At 17.7% G+C, this 19,956-nt stretch overlaps 1 non-coding gene and 1 pseudogene across 1 annotated transcript; both read left to right on the top strand.

Annotated features, from left to right (window-relative positions):
- The first annotated feature begins 526 nt into the window (after positions 1-526).
- On the top strand, positions 527-599 carry trnan-guu. Its single transcript has one exon. It is a non-coding gene; the product is annotated as a tRNA-Asn (tRNA).
- An 8,898-nt stretch (positions 600-9,497) lies between these two features.
- On the top strand, positions 9,498-10,481 carry LOC125290536 (annotated as a pseudogene).
- Positions 10,482-19,956: the final 9,475 nt, after the last annotated feature.

The following is a 19,956-nucleotide window of genomic DNA, read 5'->3' as shown; positions in this document are numbered from 1 at the left end:
AGTATCAAAAGAATATACAAAAAACAGAGAAGGTTATTAGATAGTTAATTCTGTGTACTCGATATCTATTATTTTAGGTATATATATTAACAAATTCGCAATTAAATAAATTTTTTTAAAGAAAAATTTAATACAATTATTTTTTTATAACAACATTTTATATAATTTATTTAATCTGTTATTATTATATAAAAATGGATTAAAATATAAAAAATTATAAATTGCATTTTTCAATTCAGTTTTTTCTCTATTTGTTAAATTTTTTGATTTTTTTATAATTTGAATAATACATTCTATTTCTATTGGAACTAATTCATATATTTTAATTTTTATATCAAGAAACTAATTTAATAAATGTATTAATTTCGATTTATTATTATATTTTAAATATTCATAATATGTTAAATAAATTATAAATAATGTTAATATAGAATAAAGAATTATTATTGTTATTATTTTCATATTTACTTAAATTTAAATAAAATAATGATTTAGTTAATAATCATATACTTATTTTATTAAATAAGTTTCGGTAGCTTAGTAGGTAGAGCGTTCGGCTGTTAACCGGAAGGTCAGGGGTTCGGGTCCCCTCCGAAACGGAAAGTTTATTCTAAAAAATAAAAGAATAATTTTTTAAATTAAAATTAATTTAGTTAGTTATAAAATTAATTATTTTTTTTAATTAATAGTCATAAAATTATTTCTTAAATAAGTTTTGATAACTCAAGTGGTCATAGAGTGTTTGGTTCCTAATAGGAAGACCAAATGTTTAAGTCCTTTCCAAAATAAGTGGATATTATTCCTATTTTTTGATTAAAATTAAAATTAATTAGTTAGTTTTTTTTAAGTAATTTCTTTTCTTCTTTTATTTTTCTTTTTTTAAATTTTTTTTAAATTTTTTTCTAATTTTTATTTAAATCAAGTTTATATTCTATTTTTTCAACGTTTTCTGGTCTTTCAATATCATCTAACTTAAGATTTAACTTAATAGTATCTTCTTTCTTAGTAAAAGAATATTTTTCCTTAATAACTTTTTTATCATTAGGATGATCAACTGTATCTTTATTTGTTGGACTATCTACTATATTTTTTATTATTTGATTATCTTTAAAAAGTTCTAAAAAATCATCTTTATTCTTTCAACTAAGATGAATTTCATCATCATCATCTTCTTTATCTGAACTAGAAGAAGTTTTTTCTATATTATTATTACTAGATAAATCTTTTATTATTCCATCAACCGGTAAATCATTAGAATATATCTAATTTAATATTAAAATTAATACCAAATACATCTCTTTTATAATTTATGTAATTAATAAAAAATAATTCATAAAAAAGTTTCTCCGTATTTATTTATTTTTTAAAAAAAATTTAAAAAAATTTAAAAAATAATTCTCTAATAAAAAAATTACTTAAATTTTTAAACTTTATCTTTATCTTTATTTTCTTTTTCTTTTCCCTATTTGTAGTATGTTCAACATGTTTGTAATTCTTTATAATATGTTGGATATTTTTCTTGAAATGAAGTAGGATCGTCAAAATATCTAACAAAAACAGCTAAATAAATTCCTGAAAATGAAATTTGACCCATTCCTATCATTATAGATAAATTGAGTATACAACCAAATAATATATATAATAAAATATGGATTTTTTCCATATCTACTATTTCTGCTACTTTTATAGATATAATACTTATTAATGAACAAACTAATAATGTTAATGTAAAAAATACATAATATGAAATATGTGAAAACATTGAAGATAATAATTTTAATAATCCCTAAGATTCAAAGAACTATTTTGCATATTTTGCTCCTTTCATTATACCTTGTCTTGTTTTATAAGTATAAATAATTGCATAATTTATAAATACCTAAATAACCTTTCTAATATTTCTTAATATTATTTGAACTATAATAAGTAAAATAACAACAACAATATTGTTATTTTTTTCAATTGAATCCTCTATCATTCCTTCTAATACTTTAATTAATGCTATTAAAAATGCTAAAATAGAAGCTGAACCTGAATGAAAAATTATATCTCCTAATATTTTAAATACACTAACACCATTTCCTTTATTATCAGCTTGATCTTCTATAGAAATAGCTCCTATAAACCATAAATATGATAAAAATTCAGCCATAAAAATTGTTATTACAGGTAATATTCCTAAAAATATAGATGTAGAATAATGAGTTTCTATCGCATCGTTTTCATCAATTATATGCTATAATAATATTCCTTCACATGTAGGTATAAATAATACTATTTTATAAAATACTAAAAATGTAGGTAAAATAAAATAAAAAATTGAATAAAAAAATTTTGTTTTTCATATTATATCGAATGTAATTTTCATTATAATTGTTTCAAATTCAAATAATTTTGAACACATAAATAAAATACAAAATACTAACTATATAAATAAAACAACTCCACTAAATATTAATGAAACAAAATCCTAAATAAAAAATGATACTCCCATTATTATTAAATTTAATAATAATCCAGCATAAATTGCATTATATCCTATAGTAACTATAATTAAAAATAAAATATACTATGCAACTGCACTTAAAGCCCCGATTATTACTAATTTTCATAATATAGTATTAAAAAACTAAGAAATTATAAGTGAATCTGTATCTAAACTTATTAATTTATTATGTATTGGAAAATAAAATCCAAGTGGTGCAATTAATATTATTATAGGAATAATTAAAAATATCCAGTCTGATTTTTGCTTCTTTGTACATTGCATTCCTTTACTACCATTATTAATCATATCCTCATTTATTTCTTTCTAATTTGTTGCTTTCATATTTCTGATAAAAATATTTTATGTAAAGATTACACTAATAATAATTAGCCTTCGGATATTAAATTATCATATTATTTTTCTGTATAAAAACATAAAATAATTTTATTTATCTAAAATTTCCGTAATCTATTTTATAGACTTTCCCCTTATCATACTCGCAATCTTTGCACATAATAACTTTGTAAATGGAATTATTTTTAAAGAATCTGAACATGATAATAATAATAATATTTCTTTAGATGTCAATTCATATACTAACTCTAAATCAAATACATTATTAATACTTTTTTTTAAATCTACACTCTCTAATGGCATATCAGGAATAATAATATTTTCAATTCCTTCCTCTAAATGATAATTTATATATTTTAATACTGTCTTAATAATACTTGAATCATAATCTATTCTTATCTTAAAATCTTCTTCTGATTTTTTTTACTTTTTAATAATATATCTAATAAAACTTCAGATAATTTTGCTATCTTCTTATCTATCTTTACTATATTGTGATCTTTACATTTAATTATAAAATATCCATTGAACTTATTATTCTATAATGCCATATTTATCTTATCCTCTAATACATCATTAACTGTTGGTGTTATCTACTTATTATTTTCCATTTGATTTGTGTTATTAATATTTCATTAAGTTAAAATAAACATAAATTTTATTATTCTAAAAATATTTTCCCTCTATTAGATCAATATCTGAATCTCTTCTTTTCTTGGATATTGATTACTAATTTGTGTTATTAATTAAATTAGATAAATATTTTCTACTCTATGTAGATATATTCTAATTTAATAATTCAATTATAATTTTTTTATCTTTCTCTAATATAATTCTTATTATTTTATCTATCTATTTCTATATCTTAATACAATTATTATTGTACTTAATTCCTAATAATTCTAATATAAAATCATTAAATATACTCTAAAAATCTTCAAAATTATTTTTTATTAATTCCTCCGTTAATTTTAATACTCTTATTATTTCTTCCTTATCCTATTTTTTATTAAAAAATTCTAATATTTGAATTGGATAAAACATAATAATAGTGTTTAATTAATTAATGTCCCCTATTCAATAGATCCATTAAATATAAAATGTAATGATATATCACTAGAATACTAAAAATTGTTTTCTATTAATTTTGGCGTTATAATAAAATACTAACAATTGTTAGAAAGATCATTCTATAATCAATTAAAAAATTTTTTTTCATTGTTAATGTCCATCCCCTAATTTATTTCATCTAAAATTTTAAATGATAATGAACTTATATTATGTAATGTCATAAGAAATGTTATTGTAGTAATAGATTTTTCACCCCCAGAATAAGACTAAGGATTTAATAATTTTAATTTCTAATCCTTGTGAAACTATACCCATATTTCTAATCTTCCCTTATTAAAATCATAATTTCCTTCCATATCTGTAGGATTATAAAATCTAACCTAACCCTACCCTAATTCTAATTTTTTATACATATCAGAAAATCTTTCATTAACCTTACTAATAATTTCCTCCACATTATTCCTTCATATTAACTTGTCTTTTTCTACCCCTCTTTTTAACTATAAAATTTCATTTTCTATATCTTTAATAGATTCTTCCTACTCTTTATATAACTCTTTATTGTCTAAATATTCCTATAAATTTTTCTTATTATACGTAGTATTCTTTAATTTAACCTTTGTCTCTATTATTTTGTTCTATATATTCTATATAGAATATTCTTTTACTATAATTTCTAACTAATTATATAATTCCTTATCTTTAATCTATATATTTTTTATTTTTTCATTTATTATATTTAATCTAACCTCATAATCTTTACTCTCCGTAGTCTATTCCTCTATCATCTCATTCAAATAATTAAATTCATCCGATACTATTCCTAATCCCTCCTTCTTATTATCTAAAATTATTTTAATTTTTTTTAATTCTTCCCTTTCCTTCTTTAATAAAAGTAATAAATTAAAATAATTTTCTTTTATTAAACTTTTTATATACTCTGATTTTTTTTCAAAAATATTTTTTATAGAATTTATTTTTAAATTATTTTTTTCATCTATTTTTTTCATTTTTTCTTCTAACTTTTCTCTGTTGTTTTTTGTTTTTTTTTATTTTTCTATAAGTATCTTATCCTTATTTAATTCTACTGATATCTAATCTATCTTTTCTTTTAACTTAATATTTGTTTCCTTTATCTCTATCTATATCCTATTTATCTTCTTCTCTTCATATATAAATTCTTCCTCCTTTATACTTAAATTTTTTATTTTATTCTCTATCTATTTCTTATTACTCTTTTCTACCTCTATATCTTCCTACGTATAATATAAGTACTTATTATTCCTATCATAACATCTCATCTCCGTAATACACTAGCTGTTATTATATCTTGAAAATTTTACTCTTATAACTTCATCATTTGTATATAATAATGTCGTCTTATTCCTTTCATTCTTATTCTAACTTAATAGATTCTTTAAATTTAATTCTTTACTATCCTTATACGATACTACAAATCTATGCAAATTGAAATAATCATTTAATATACACTTAATCAAATCATCACTTTCAACTAACTCATCCAAATAACACTCTGCTCCACTTCCCCTAAGATAATTTATATCTCCTATCCTCTCTTCCTCATACTATTTAATTATACTATTTAAATTTCCCTATTTATACAATATAATCGGTATCTTTATATTATTTTCTTTTAATTTTTTATTTAAAAAAACACTATCTTCAAAATTTAATACTATATAAGCATACGCATAACTACTACCTATCGCATTTTCTAACATTAATGAACTCTTCTTATTCTTAGGTATTATTAATGATATTAATGGCCCATAAATTTCACTTTTTAATTGATTTTTTACACTCTAATTTATAAATTCTTTAATTTTATGTAAATTTTGATGCTTTTCAAATAAATTTAAAAAATTATTACTATTTAATCCCTAATTTAACATATTAATTTCTCTCTATATCGGAATTTTATTATACTTAATATCCTCTAACTTATCTTCAAATGTTCTTAATTTTTTTCTATTCTATATCATACTTTTTACTAACTATGAATGCTCTTCTTCCAATTTATTATACTTGTTCCAATCTATTACACTCTCATCTAATTCTAATAATTCATTCAATGAATTTTCTATTTCCTTTATATTAATACTTAATAAATAAATTTCTTTATATAATTGTATTAATTCATTATTCTTTATATACATATTATTCTTAATTAAATCTATATTTTTAATATTATCGCTTATCTATTTAATTATATTGTCAATTTTATCCAATAAATTTTTAATATTTTTTTCCATATCTTTTATCTCTTTTTGAAATGGCTAAAGCTCAATTTTTTTCATTTCAATTAAATCTTTAATACTTTTTATAATTAATTTTTTCTTATTTAAAATATGCTCATATTCTTCTTTGTTTCTATTATGCTTTAAATATTTTAAAATGTCAATCGTATTTTCATATTCAATTATTTTTTTATATTTTGTATAATCATTTGTTAAAAAATTCTGAACTTTTTCTATTGATAATAATTCTAAATACTTTTTATTATAAGAATCCTATAAATTAATTAATTTTGTCTATATTTTTTATTAAATTTAAATGTAAATTATAAAGTAATATACCATCTTTAATCGTAAAATTTCTTTCTAATTCTAATAATAATTGCTCAGGTGTTAATGAACATAATTCATAAACTTTATCTTGTGCTAAAAATTGACAAATATTATTTATGTCTATAGAAAATAAAATTAAAAAATTTTTTAATTTTTCTTCTGTAATTTCTTTCTTATCTAAATAAAATTTACTTTGAACATTTTTATCTTTTACTAATAATTTACGTTCAATTATAAACTAATTATTAAATGCTTTATCATTTTTTATATTTAATCTTATATAAGCACTACTTTGTCCTCTTTTTATAAAATCCTTAATATGTGAAGATTTTCCTATAGTCTATATTTTACCTGCAAGTCCTAAACATATACCAATAGAAATACTTGATTTTCCTGAACCATTTGGTCCAACAATTAAATTTATTTTATTAGATGGTTGAATACATATATAACTATGTGTCATAATATTTTTTAGTTCTATTTCTAAAATTTGTCCATTAATATAATTATTTTTATTCATATATAACACTAATGAATCAAATAAAAAGTGAAGTTTTAAAGACTGCTATAGAAGAAATATATAAATATTCTTCTGAAAAAAAGAAAAGAAAATTTATAGAATCAATTTAGATATAGATAGGATTAAAAAATATTGATAGAGCTAGAGATTAGGGCTTTAATTTCCTATTAACATTCCCAAATTAGCCTAGAAATAAGTATAAGTTATGTGTATTTGGTGCAGGAGAAGATATAGATAAATGTAAAGAATTAGGAGTTGATATATAGACACAAGAAGAATTAATGAAATATAAAAAAGATAAAAAATTAGTTAAAAAATTAGCAAATAGTTATAATGGATTCTTAGCATCTTCTTCTTTAGTAAGAAAAGTTCCTCAATATTTAGGTCCAACTATAAGTAAATTAGGAAAATTCCCTTAGCCTATATTACCCGGTACAAATATATCAGATAAATATGATGAATGTAAGAAAACTATAAGAATAACATTAAAATTAAAAAATAATTGTTAGTTATCAGTTGGTGGTGTTGTAGGTAATCTAAACATGGAATAGAAATTAATAGAAGAAAATATTATATTTTTTATATCTAAAATAATTGCTCAATTAAAGAAAAAATGAACAAACATTAAAAGTATATATATTAAAAGCACAATGGGTAAACCTTAGAAAATTTATTAATTTTTAATTTTTAATTTTTTACATAAATCACAAATGAAAAAAGAAGAAAAGAAAAATTTTCATCTTATTTTTAATTTAAAGAAATTGAAAATAATAGGCATAGAAGAAAAGAAAATTTTAGTCTATATTTCTATAAAAGTTTATACATAGAGTGGAATATTTATAAAAAAAGAATCTTAGACTATACCTATTAAATTTGAATGAGAAAATGGAGAATGTTATTGTTCTTGATTTGATACTCTAAATATGAAAGTTAATATGCACTGAAATAATCTTAATAAAGAATGAAAAGATAAAAAAATATTATTTGAAGTTTATATAATAGACTTAGAAGTAACTAACGATATAGTAGATAAACCTATATTAATTATTTCATCTTTTCAAAATTTGAAAAATATTATAAAAAATAATGAAGGCATAGAAAGATTAACCTTACAAGGTATTACTAATAAAAATTTTAAAAAAATAACTTAGAAAAATTATATTTTATAGATTAATATAGAATATTATTTACAATTTAATAGTAAAATAGCAAGAGCTAGCTATATACAAAATTTAAGAAGTAAAATGAAATCAATTCCTCCTATTAATAATGAAGAAACAAGTGAAAAAATACATTTAAAATTATATAAAAATTAGATAATAAATGAAATGTATAAAAAATTGAAAAAAACTTATAGAGATTTGAGAATATATAATATAAAAAATATTTTAAATACTGAAGAAAAAGAAATTATTATTAAAGAAGAAGATCAAAATATTAAAAAATTTATTAATGATTTAAAAATAAAATATAATACAGATTGTGAAATAGAAATTTTAAAAAATTTAGAAAATTTAGTTAATGAAACTTAGAAATTTATAGAAGATTCTAATATAAATATTATAAATGAAGAAATAAAAGAAATTCCTTTAGAGCAAATAGAAGAATAGAATAAAGAAGTAGAATTGTTAAAAGAAAAAAATTATTTTAAAATAGGAAGTTTTAGATAATTTGTTAAAATATTTGTAATTTTTAAAATTTTAATTAATTTTAAAAAGTTCAAAATATTTATTTATAATTTAGATATTATTAAATAACATATTCTAAATTATATCAATTTTTTCTACAAGATTATTTTGTTCATTTTTTATATTATTTTTTAGAATACCTTTTTTCAATTCTTCTATAATAGACTATTGTTCTTGAATAATTTGATCTTTTTTTATTTAATTTATCTTTATAATATTTTTCTATATCTTCTTTTAATTTTTCTATTAATATATCATAATCATTTCATATATCTTTTATAAATTTTCTATTTTCTGTTAGAATATTATCATTTTCTTTATCTAAATCATCAGTTAATTTAATTTTTTTTTTTCTTCCTCTTTTTCTTTTAATAATTAATTTATTTTGGCATAAACAATTATCAAATTTATAATAAATATTATTATTTTTATAAAATATTAAGAACATAGGGCAAATATTAAATAATTTAAATATATTTTCTAAGTTATTTATGTTTATATCTTGACATAAATACATATTATATTTTTCAAAATAATACTAATTTTCTATTTTATTTTGTAAATAGTTATAATCATTTAATATTTTAATTTTATTATTATTTTCAGAAATATTAAATAAAAGTAAAAAAATATTATATAAAATTGAATAAAAATTATTAAAATTTATATTTTCTAATTTTAAAAACATTTCTATTAATTTTAAGGGTAAATGTTCTTCATTAATTTTTATTTTTCATATTATATTTATTTCATCATCAGATTTCATATTTTCTTCAAATATAACACAAATGAATAATACATTAAGAGATCCTGTTATTATAGATGTAGGAACTGGATATACTAAAATGGGATTTGCTGGAAATTTTGATCCAACATTTATTATACCAACAATATTAACAGTACCAAATACAGGAAAGGAGTTATCTAATGCTATGAGATTATCAAGAGTTACAGGAATAAAACAGAGAAATAAATCAATGGAGGAGGTTCTTGATTTTGAGATAGGGGAAAAAGTATATGAAAAAAATGAGTCTGATTATTTGATAAAGAGACCATTATCTTAGGGAATAATTGAAAATTGAGATTATATGGAGAGATTTTTATAGAGATGTTATTATTAGTATTTAAGAACTGATCCTACGTAGCAATATTTAGTTATAACAGAACCGCCAATGAATCCACCAGAGAATAGGGAGAGAACAGCTGAGATTATGTTTGAAACATTTAATGTACCGGGATTATATATAGGAGTATAGGCTGTAATGGCTTTATTTACTAGTAGAATAGCTAAAGGGACTAAGCATCATTTAACAGGTACAGTTATAGATATAGGGGATGGAGTAACACATATAATACCTGTTATAGATGGATTTGTTATTAGTAGTTGTATTAAACATGTACCTTTAGCAGGGAGTGATATGACAAAGTTTATATTTGAATTTTTAAATAGGAGAAGAGAGCCTATACCTTCAGAAGATATGATGAGAACAGCTATAAAAATAAAGGAATAGTTTTGTTATTGTTCTTCTAATGTAGTTAAAAGTTTTTAGAATTTTGATAATGAACCTGATAAACATTTCAAAATTATTTCAGGATTTGATTCAAGAAATTCTAAAGAATATAAGATATCAATAGGATATGAATAGTTTTTAGTACCTGAAATGTTTTTTAATCCTTCTATATATAATTCAACATTTACAAAATCTATACCTGAATTAGTGGATGAATGTATAAGTTCATGTCCTATAGATTATAGAAGAATATTATATTAGAATATTATATTATCAGGAGGAAGTACATTATTTAAGAATTTTTCTAAGAGATTATAGAGAGATGTATAGAATATAGTTGATTAGAGAATAGGATTATTAGAAGATGGAAGTTCTGATGTATTATGTAAAGTTATAACACATTCTAAATAGAGATATGCAGTATGATTTGGAGCATCAATATTATCTACTATACCTGAATTTATTTAGTCTGTCCATACAAAAGAAGCATATGAAGAAATAGGGCCAAGAATAGCAAGATACAATCCTGTATTTGTTCCATTATAATTAATTATCATTATTTTTAAATTTATGATTTTTTTATAAAAAAAGATATGAAGAGTTAATAATAATTCTTAAAGAGAATGAAATGATTGATTACAATAAATTAAAATATGAATAGAAATTAAGATTAAATTATTTAAAGGGGAATTTTTAGTGAATAGTTTAACTTATTATAATCAAAAAATTAAAAAAAGATATTTAATTTATTTTAAGTTTAAAATTGAGAAAAATCCGATAATTAAAAGAATGAGAAAGATAATATTTATTTATGTAAGGAATAAAAGAGATAAATACATAAATATTAATTGATTTATGTAGAAAAATATTTAGATTATTTTCTTTTTATTAGTATGTAATATTATAAGTATAGGAACTAAAAAAATAGAGTGATTTAAAGGTAATAAATCAAATAAAATGGATAGTGATAGTATATAGATATGAGTTAATAATAAGATAAAATTATTAGAAATACCATGTCAATGATCATATTATTATAGTTCAGCGTATAATAATATTAAAATATATGAATGTGAACATGATAAAATATCAAATAATTTTTATTTAAAGCATTTTAAGGATAATAATTATAATTTATTATTAAAATTTGATGTTCAATAGTAGTCATCTTTTTATTTATTTTTACATAATTATATAGATATTGGTGGAGGAAGAAATTATGAAGGATATATATTATGTCCAAGTGAAAATGGGGAAAAATTATTTACATTTAAATTAAAGTAGGCATATATGTTAAATAAGAGTGGTGTAAAAACACCGAAAGCTTTAAATATAATAGGATTATATATATTTATAATATCTAATCCTATTCAAGGTATAGCAGATACTAGTATGACTATAGATATTAAGATAGGAAGTAATAATACTACGGTTCATTGATAGAATAGTAGTAATAAGAAGTTAGTTATATATAAAGAAAATAGAGAATATTCTTATTTAAAATTATTTGATAGTGATATTAGTAATTTAGCTCAATTTTTTAATAAGAATCTTATAACATTTGAAGACGGATGTGAAAAATTATTAAAGAGATATATAGAATCTAGTTAGATTTCTAAGATAACACCTATAATTACAACAGAAGATTATACTACTTTTTTAAATGAAATAAATGTATAGTATAGGGAAAGAATGCTTAATACGGATGAAATAATGGTTAAAAGTAATAGTAATAATTTAGGATTATCTTTAGGTAAAGACAAAAAGGAAATAACTCAAGATAATTTATATGGTTCAAATAATATAAGTATATTATAGACTAGAAGACATTCGGATCATATTTCTTATAATGATAGAAAAATATTCAAAAATAATTTTGAATCAATGACTCCTACTTTTACAAATCATAATATTAAAGGTATAAATTAGACTATATCTTGTGATGATTCAGAAATAATTTATATGACATATACTAGAAATATAGATGTAAAAGAAGTTGAAAAAAATGAAATTTTAGAAGATGAAAAATAGAAACAAATTATTACAGAAAGAAAAAAGTAGAGTTTAAGTCATGATGATTTATATAATAGTTCTGATATTAAAAGTATAATAAAATATAAGGACGATAATAAAATATTAAAATAGGATGAATTAAAAATTCCACCAAAAATAAATATAGTAGAGAATAAAAATAATAAAAAATCTAAAACTTTATGAGCTGGAGTTAAATTATAGAATCAAGTTGGAGTAATGAATGGTGAAAAAACAGGAAAATAGTATAAATCGGATAGTAATTTATTTGATTTAAGTGATGCGTTAGAAGATGATAAAGATGATATGGTTAATACTAATACAGTTAATGTAAAAAAATCAAAATTTTTCAAGTTATCAATTCCTTTATTTAGTCATAAGAAGAAAGAATAGAAATAGGATACTAATTTAAATACTTCTAATAAGAATGTTGTAGTATAGGATGTTATTAATAAGAATATTTTAATATAGAATGTTGGTTCATAGGAACCACCATAGTTACCATAGCGTAATAATAATATGAAAAAACAAGATTCAAATCTTTCATTATATGAATCATGTAATGGATTAAATGATGGAGATATAAAAAAATAGAATTTAAGTAATAAATAGATGCTTAATTTATTAGAATCTGAAAAGACTATAACAAAACCGGAATTACCTCCTAAGAAATTCATTTATAAAAAAGGATAGAAGGATGATTTAATATATTCTATTCCTAAAAATGTATCTAATAGAGTAAAAGAAAATTAGAAGAGGGATGAGTTTAAGCCAATAGAACAATAGTAGAGTGGGAATAAAATATTAAATAAGAATATTAAAGATGAAAATTCAGAATAGAAAGAGGGATTTTTATCATTAGATGAAGAAGAGGATTCTTTAACTAATATAGAAGATGTAAAAAAATCTGAAGAAGATAATAATGATAGTGAGGAAGATAGTAAAGAAAGTAATAGTAGATTTACTGATGAGATAAATAGAAGAGAGAAAATTAGAATGATAATAAAGTGAATAATATTAGGATCATTAGCAGCTTTTATTATTTCTTTTTTATTAATTTTAATAGTAATGTATGTACAGACTGAAGGAAACAACTCAATAGATGAAGATTTTACTGAATAGGATGAACTATTATTAAATATAGCGATTACATAATTATTTTATTAATTAATTATTATTTATTGAACAAATTTTTATATTCTTCATATAGATAAAGATATTTTTCTATAAAATATTTATTTTCTTTATTTTTTATATTTAATAATTTCATATAATTATTATTTAAGGACAAAAATTGTTTTTTTAATAAATTTATATAATTTAATTTTTTAAATAGAACAATGACGGTATTTTTTAAATTTTTTAAATATTTTTTAAAATTTTTTAAGGAAGAATTAAGAATTTTATTATCATTAAGATTATTAATATAAATTATATTTTTGAAGAGATAAAGATTTTGTTTTAAATTAAGAATTTTTTTATTATTTTTTATGAGAAAAATATTTTTTTTAATTAAGGAGAGATTATTTTTAATAAGGGGTAAATTTTTATAAAAAGTTTTTAGTATATTAATTAAGTTTTTATTATTAATAATTAATTTATTATTATTTAATTTATATTTTTTATTTTCTATGTATAGGAAAGTTAATTTTTAATTATTAATTCATTTAAATTTTTTAATACGAAGGAATCATTAGTATAAGAATTATTAATATTTAATTTTTGTTTCATTTCAGATTCAGCTATATTAAAATCATTTTTATTTATATTAAATTTTTCTGAAGATTTTTGTTGAAAATGAGAGATTAATTCTGATTTTAAAATTTTTATTTCTTGATTCTATTCTTCTAATAGATTTAAAAGATTTTGATTTTTTGATATTATATCATTAATTTTTAATTGTTTTTCTTTTATAGAATTATATTTTTTATTAATTATATCATTAATTTCTTTTAATTTTTTATTTTCAGATGAAATATTTGAACAATTAATTTCTAAATTATTAATTTTTTCTTGTAATTTTTCATTATGGGAGAGAGAATAAAAATAATCATCAAGAATATTTTCTATTATATCAAGATTATCTTCAGAAGTAAGATTAAATTTATATCCTAAATCTTTTAGAGTATTTTCTAATATTTTATATTTGTATTCTTTTACATTATTAGATATAGGATTAAGATTTTCTATATTATTTTCTTCAAAAGAATCAGAGGATTGATTTAAGGTTTCTTCTATGTATTTAATATAATCATCATCTACTCTAAAGGAAGCATCCATTTAATTTTTTTATAATATTATTTTGTGTTTATTAAAATTAAGGTTATTTTATAGTTAATAGGTTAAATTTAAAAAAGTATATTTTTTATATATTTAAAAAAATTATATTCGTTAAATGATATTTAAATTTAATATTAAAATAATGAAAATATTAATATTTTGTTTATTATATATAATGAATTGTTTAGCAGATTATAGGAAATATCCACGAACTCGAAGAAACACTATAATTACTTAGGAGTTTTTAAACAATTAGAATTTTTTAAATACAATATCAGAGGATGATGATGAAGATTGATCATATAGTTAGGATAGTATACATGAAAATCGAAGATTAAGATCAAATTATTTTTCTTATAAAAAATTATTAAATAATACTAATAAGTATATTAAAAAATATACAGTAAAACCTATAAAGAAGATAATTAAAAAGATTAGATAGAGATAATTAATTAATTAATTAATTAATTTTTTTTAAATTTTAAATTTTTTTTAAATATTATATAAATTTATATATAATAGAAAAATCATAAAAATAATGAAAATAAAAATAATGATAGTTTATTTATTATATATAATAATTTGTTTAGTAAATGTAAATAATGAAAATAAAAAATATGAGGCAGATAATGAAAATATGGATGAGGATGAATAGGAAGAATTTCAAACTCATAAATTAAAAAGGCATAGATTATTAAAACCAATTAAAAAATTAGGTGAGTTAAGTAAAAAATATATTAAAGAACCAATTAAGAAACATATATTAAAGCCATTAAATATACTTATAAGAAGTAAAAAAAAGAGAAAATAAGTAAATAGATTTTTTTGTTAATATAAATATTTTTAATATATATAAATATATTATTAATATAATAATTTTATATTTTACCGTTTTTAATTAAAATATAAAATATTAATTATATAAATAAAAATCATAAATTTAAAGATAATAAAAATGATAAAGATAAAATATAAAATTATTATTATAATATATATTTTCAAAATAATATAGATAAAAACAATAGGGAATATTGATAATAAACAAATAAATAACAGGATATTAATTCCATATTATCTTGAATTAGATAATATTATAAAATATATAATAAATTTTATAGAATATATTAATAATGAGAGATAGAAATGATTATTTTTAAAATTATATGAGATTTAGATGAAAAAAATAAAGTATAATATGATAGTTTTATGGAATAATAAATTTTCAAAAGAATTATATAATAAGATATAGAATTTAATTTTTGAGATATTAAATATAGATAATATTGAATAGGAGAAGAATAATTTTACAAATTTTATTTTGAATTTAAATATTTTTATTAAAAAATTAAAGGAATTTTATCCGCTTAATATTTTTTCATATATTATTAATAATATAGAGATAATAGATTTATATGAGAAGTATAAAATAATAATAGATATGATATTAAAAATTAAAAATTAGGAGAATTAGGATAATTAGAAAATATATATGGATTTTAATATTAATATTTTAAATTTTTATTCTAATTATATTTATGATATTAGTTTAAATATAATAAAGTTAATAATAGATATATAGTTTATAAAGATGATGGTTATTGATTATAAAAATTTTATAACAAATTTAGTTATTACTTTTTCAAATAAGGAAAATATTTTAGAATTAATAAATAATATTAAATATTTATATGAAGAAAATGTTATTATAGATGATAATAAAATTAATAAAAATAATTCAAAAATAAATTATATGTGTGAAAGTATTACAGATACGATATTAGATTATAAAAAAAATATTTTTATAGATAATATAATAATTATTTAGGAATTATTAATTAAAGATAATAACATGATAGTTTTAGATCAAATAAAAGAAATAGAATATTTATAGTCAATATATTGGTATCAAATAAATTATTTATATAGATTTAGTTTTATATTTAAAATATTAGAAAAAAATAAAACATTATTTATAAGTATAGGAGATAATATAATAATTAATAATATAAATCAAATTTATTTTAATTTTAGAAATGATTTAGAAATATATTTAAAAAATATAAAAAAATATATATTTTCATGTTTAGTTAATATAATATATGGGTTTGACAAGGACAAAATATTATTTTAGTTTTATAATGATAAGTAGAAATTATTTTCAGATTTTTTAAAAAGTATAAAATGATTTGAAAATAATGCGGAAGAGATAGGAAAAGAAATAGAAAAATTTTATTATAATAAAGAAAAAAATGAGTAAAAATACAAAGATAATAATTAATTAAGTATATATTTTATTATTATATATTTTTATTTTTTATATATCTTCTTATTTCTATGTTTTAATATTTAAAATTAGGTAGTAACACAAAAATAAATGAAAAATAAATACATTATTTTAGTTATATATTTTACTTTTTATTATAGTTTATGTAGGAACAATGAAGAGGATTATGAAAATATTATATCAGATTTATTAAATAATATTTCAGATTTAAAATTTAAAAGATTAATAAAAAATTTTTTCAATTCAAATTGGTGAGTTGAAGGTATATTTAGAAAATCAAAAACGAAAGATAAAAGTTCTCCATATACTATAGCATATAATATAAAAAATTGGTTAAAAAATAATAAAAAAATACAATTCAATGAAGAACAAATAAAATGTGTGAATGATATAAAAGAAAACAAAGGTATATGTTTAACTAAATATCAAAAAAAATATTTAATTATTTTAACAAAATTTCTAAACATATTATTAAAAGAAAAGGAAATAACTCGAATGAATTTAAATAATTTAATGATAGTATGGGGTCCTAATTTAGTAAATGAGTATTTATCAAAAATTACTGATATAAAAACAGCTATGAATCAAATAAAATCAATTACTTTATCTTTTACTAATCTTTTTAATTATTTTATAGAAAATAAAATTTAGATTGAAGATTTAGAAGAAAATGACGATGAAGAAAATAATAATGAAGAAAATGATGAAGATTTATTAAATGAAAATAATAATGAAGAAAATGATGAAGATTTAGAAAATAAAAAAATTAAAGAAAAAAAGAATATACGTCATAAATTAAAACAAAAATTTAATAAAGCAAAGAAAAAAATTAAAAAATTAAAAAACAAGAATATATTTCATCACAGTCATAACAAGAATAGAAAAAAGAAAACTAATAATTAATTTTTAGTTTTTATAAAAATAAGTTAATATATTAAAAATCAAATAATAATAAAATATTATACTAAGTATATATTTTATTATTATATATTTTTATTTTTTATATATCTTCTTATTTCTATGTTTTAATATTTAAAAATTAGGTAGTAACACAAAAATAAATGAAAAATAAATACATTATTTTAGTTATATATTTTATTTTTTTATTATAGTTTATGTTCAGATAATGTAGAAAAATATAAAAAGAAAATTTTAGAAGTATGATCTAAAAAAATAAATGATATTCCAGATAAAAATTTAAAAAAATTAGTAAAAAAATTTTTAAATAGTAATTGAATTATTAAAGATATATTTAAAAGAAAATCAATAGAAAATAATCCCAATAGTCCTTATAATTTAGCAAATGATATAATATTATGATTTGAAAATAATCAAGAAATAAAATTTACTTATGAACAAATAAATTGTATATTAAATAATAATAAAAAATGTTTAAATTTTAATTCTGATAATCAAGAAATTTATATTTTATTTTTACATAAATTTTTATATGAAATATCAATAATAATTATTTATAGAATTACTCAAACAACTTTTGATGATTTAATAGAAATATTTATTCCTTCTATAATTGGAAAAAATCAAACTTTAATTTTTTTATAGTAGAAATATGAAGATTATAAAAAAATAAAAAAATATTTTTAGGATTTTTTTCATAGTGAAAATATAGATAATTTCATTATAAATGATGATGATGATGAAGATGATGAAGATGATATTAGAAATAGTAAAATTTTAGAAAATCAAAATCAAAATCTAAAAAATATTTGTAAAAATCATAAAAAAAAGAAAAATAAATTTTGATTATTTAAAAAAGAGAAAAATAAAGATATTTCTGAAAAAACAGAAACAGATATATTTAATCCTAATGACAATAATAACAATTCTATAAAAGAAGAAAAAAAATCTAAAAAAAAGAAATTTTTTAATTTTAAAAAATTAAATCCCTTTTTATATTTATAGAAAAGAAAAGAAAAAAACTAATTTAATTTTTTAAATTTTATAAAATCATATAGATATATTAAAAATCAAAACAAATATTATTAAAATATTATACTAAGTATTTATGTTATTATTATAATTAAATATTTTTATATATCTTCTTGTTTCTATATTTTAATATTTAAAATTAAATAAAATCACAAAAAAATAAATGAAAAATGTTTAAATTTTAATTCTGATTATCAGAAAATTTATATTTTATTTTTACATAAATTTTTATATGAAATATTAATAATTAGATGATGAAGATGATATTAGAAATAGTAAATTTTTTAGAAAATCAAAAATCAAAATCTAAAAATTTTTTGTAAAAATCATAAAAAAAGAAAAATAAATTTTGATTATTTAAAAAAGAGAAAATAAAGATATTTCTGAAAAAACAGAAACAGATATATTTAATCCTAATGACAATAATAATAATTCTATAAAAGAAGAAAAAAATCTAAAAAAAAAAATTTTTTAATTTTAAAAAATTAAATCCCTTTTATATTTATAGAAAGAAAAAAAAACTAATTTAATTTTTAAATTTTATAAAATCATATAGATATATTAAAAATCAAAACAAATATTATTAAAATATTATACTAAGTATTTATGTTATTATTATAATTAAATATTTTTTATATATCTTCTTGTTTCTATATTTTAATATTTAAAATTAAATAAAATCACAAAAATAAATGAAAAAATGTTTAAATTTTAATTCTGATTATCAGAAAATTTATATTTTATTTTTACATAAATTTTTATATGAAATATTAATAATTACTGAAACATTTTATTTAATCTTATAGAAATATTTATTTCTAAATTAATTTAAAAAATAATTATCTTAATTACAAAAAATTATAATAAAATTTATTCATATTTTTATAAATTTTTTTAGTAATAATTTAAAAATGAAGATTTTATTATTACAGAAAATAAAAATCAAAATATTCTATACATTAATAAACACCATAATAATAAAAAAAATCATAATAAAACCAAATCTTTATTAAAAAAACATAAGATTTTTTAAAAAATTAAACTGCCTAAAACCTAAACTTAAATTTTAAATAAATAAATAACTAATTTTATTTTTAAAAAAAATTTAAAAATATAACGATTATAATTTTTTAATAAAAAATTAATTTTAATAAAACGTTTCGGACCCGTTTAAATTATTATCCTACATAA

The sequence above is a fragment of the Alosa alosa genome, unplaced genomic scaffold, assembly GCF_017589495.1.
Source record: "Alosa alosa isolate M-15738 ecotype Scorff River unplaced genomic scaffold, AALO_Geno_1.1 AALO_1.0_unplaced_6, whole genome shotgun sequence".
NCBI classification, from domain to species: domain Eukaryota; kingdom Metazoa; phylum Chordata; class Actinopteri; order Clupeiformes; family Clupeidae; genus Alosa; species Alosa alosa.
The sequence above is the reverse complement of the archived record's forward strand: the minus strand, read 5'-3'. Positions and strand labels throughout refer to the sequence as shown.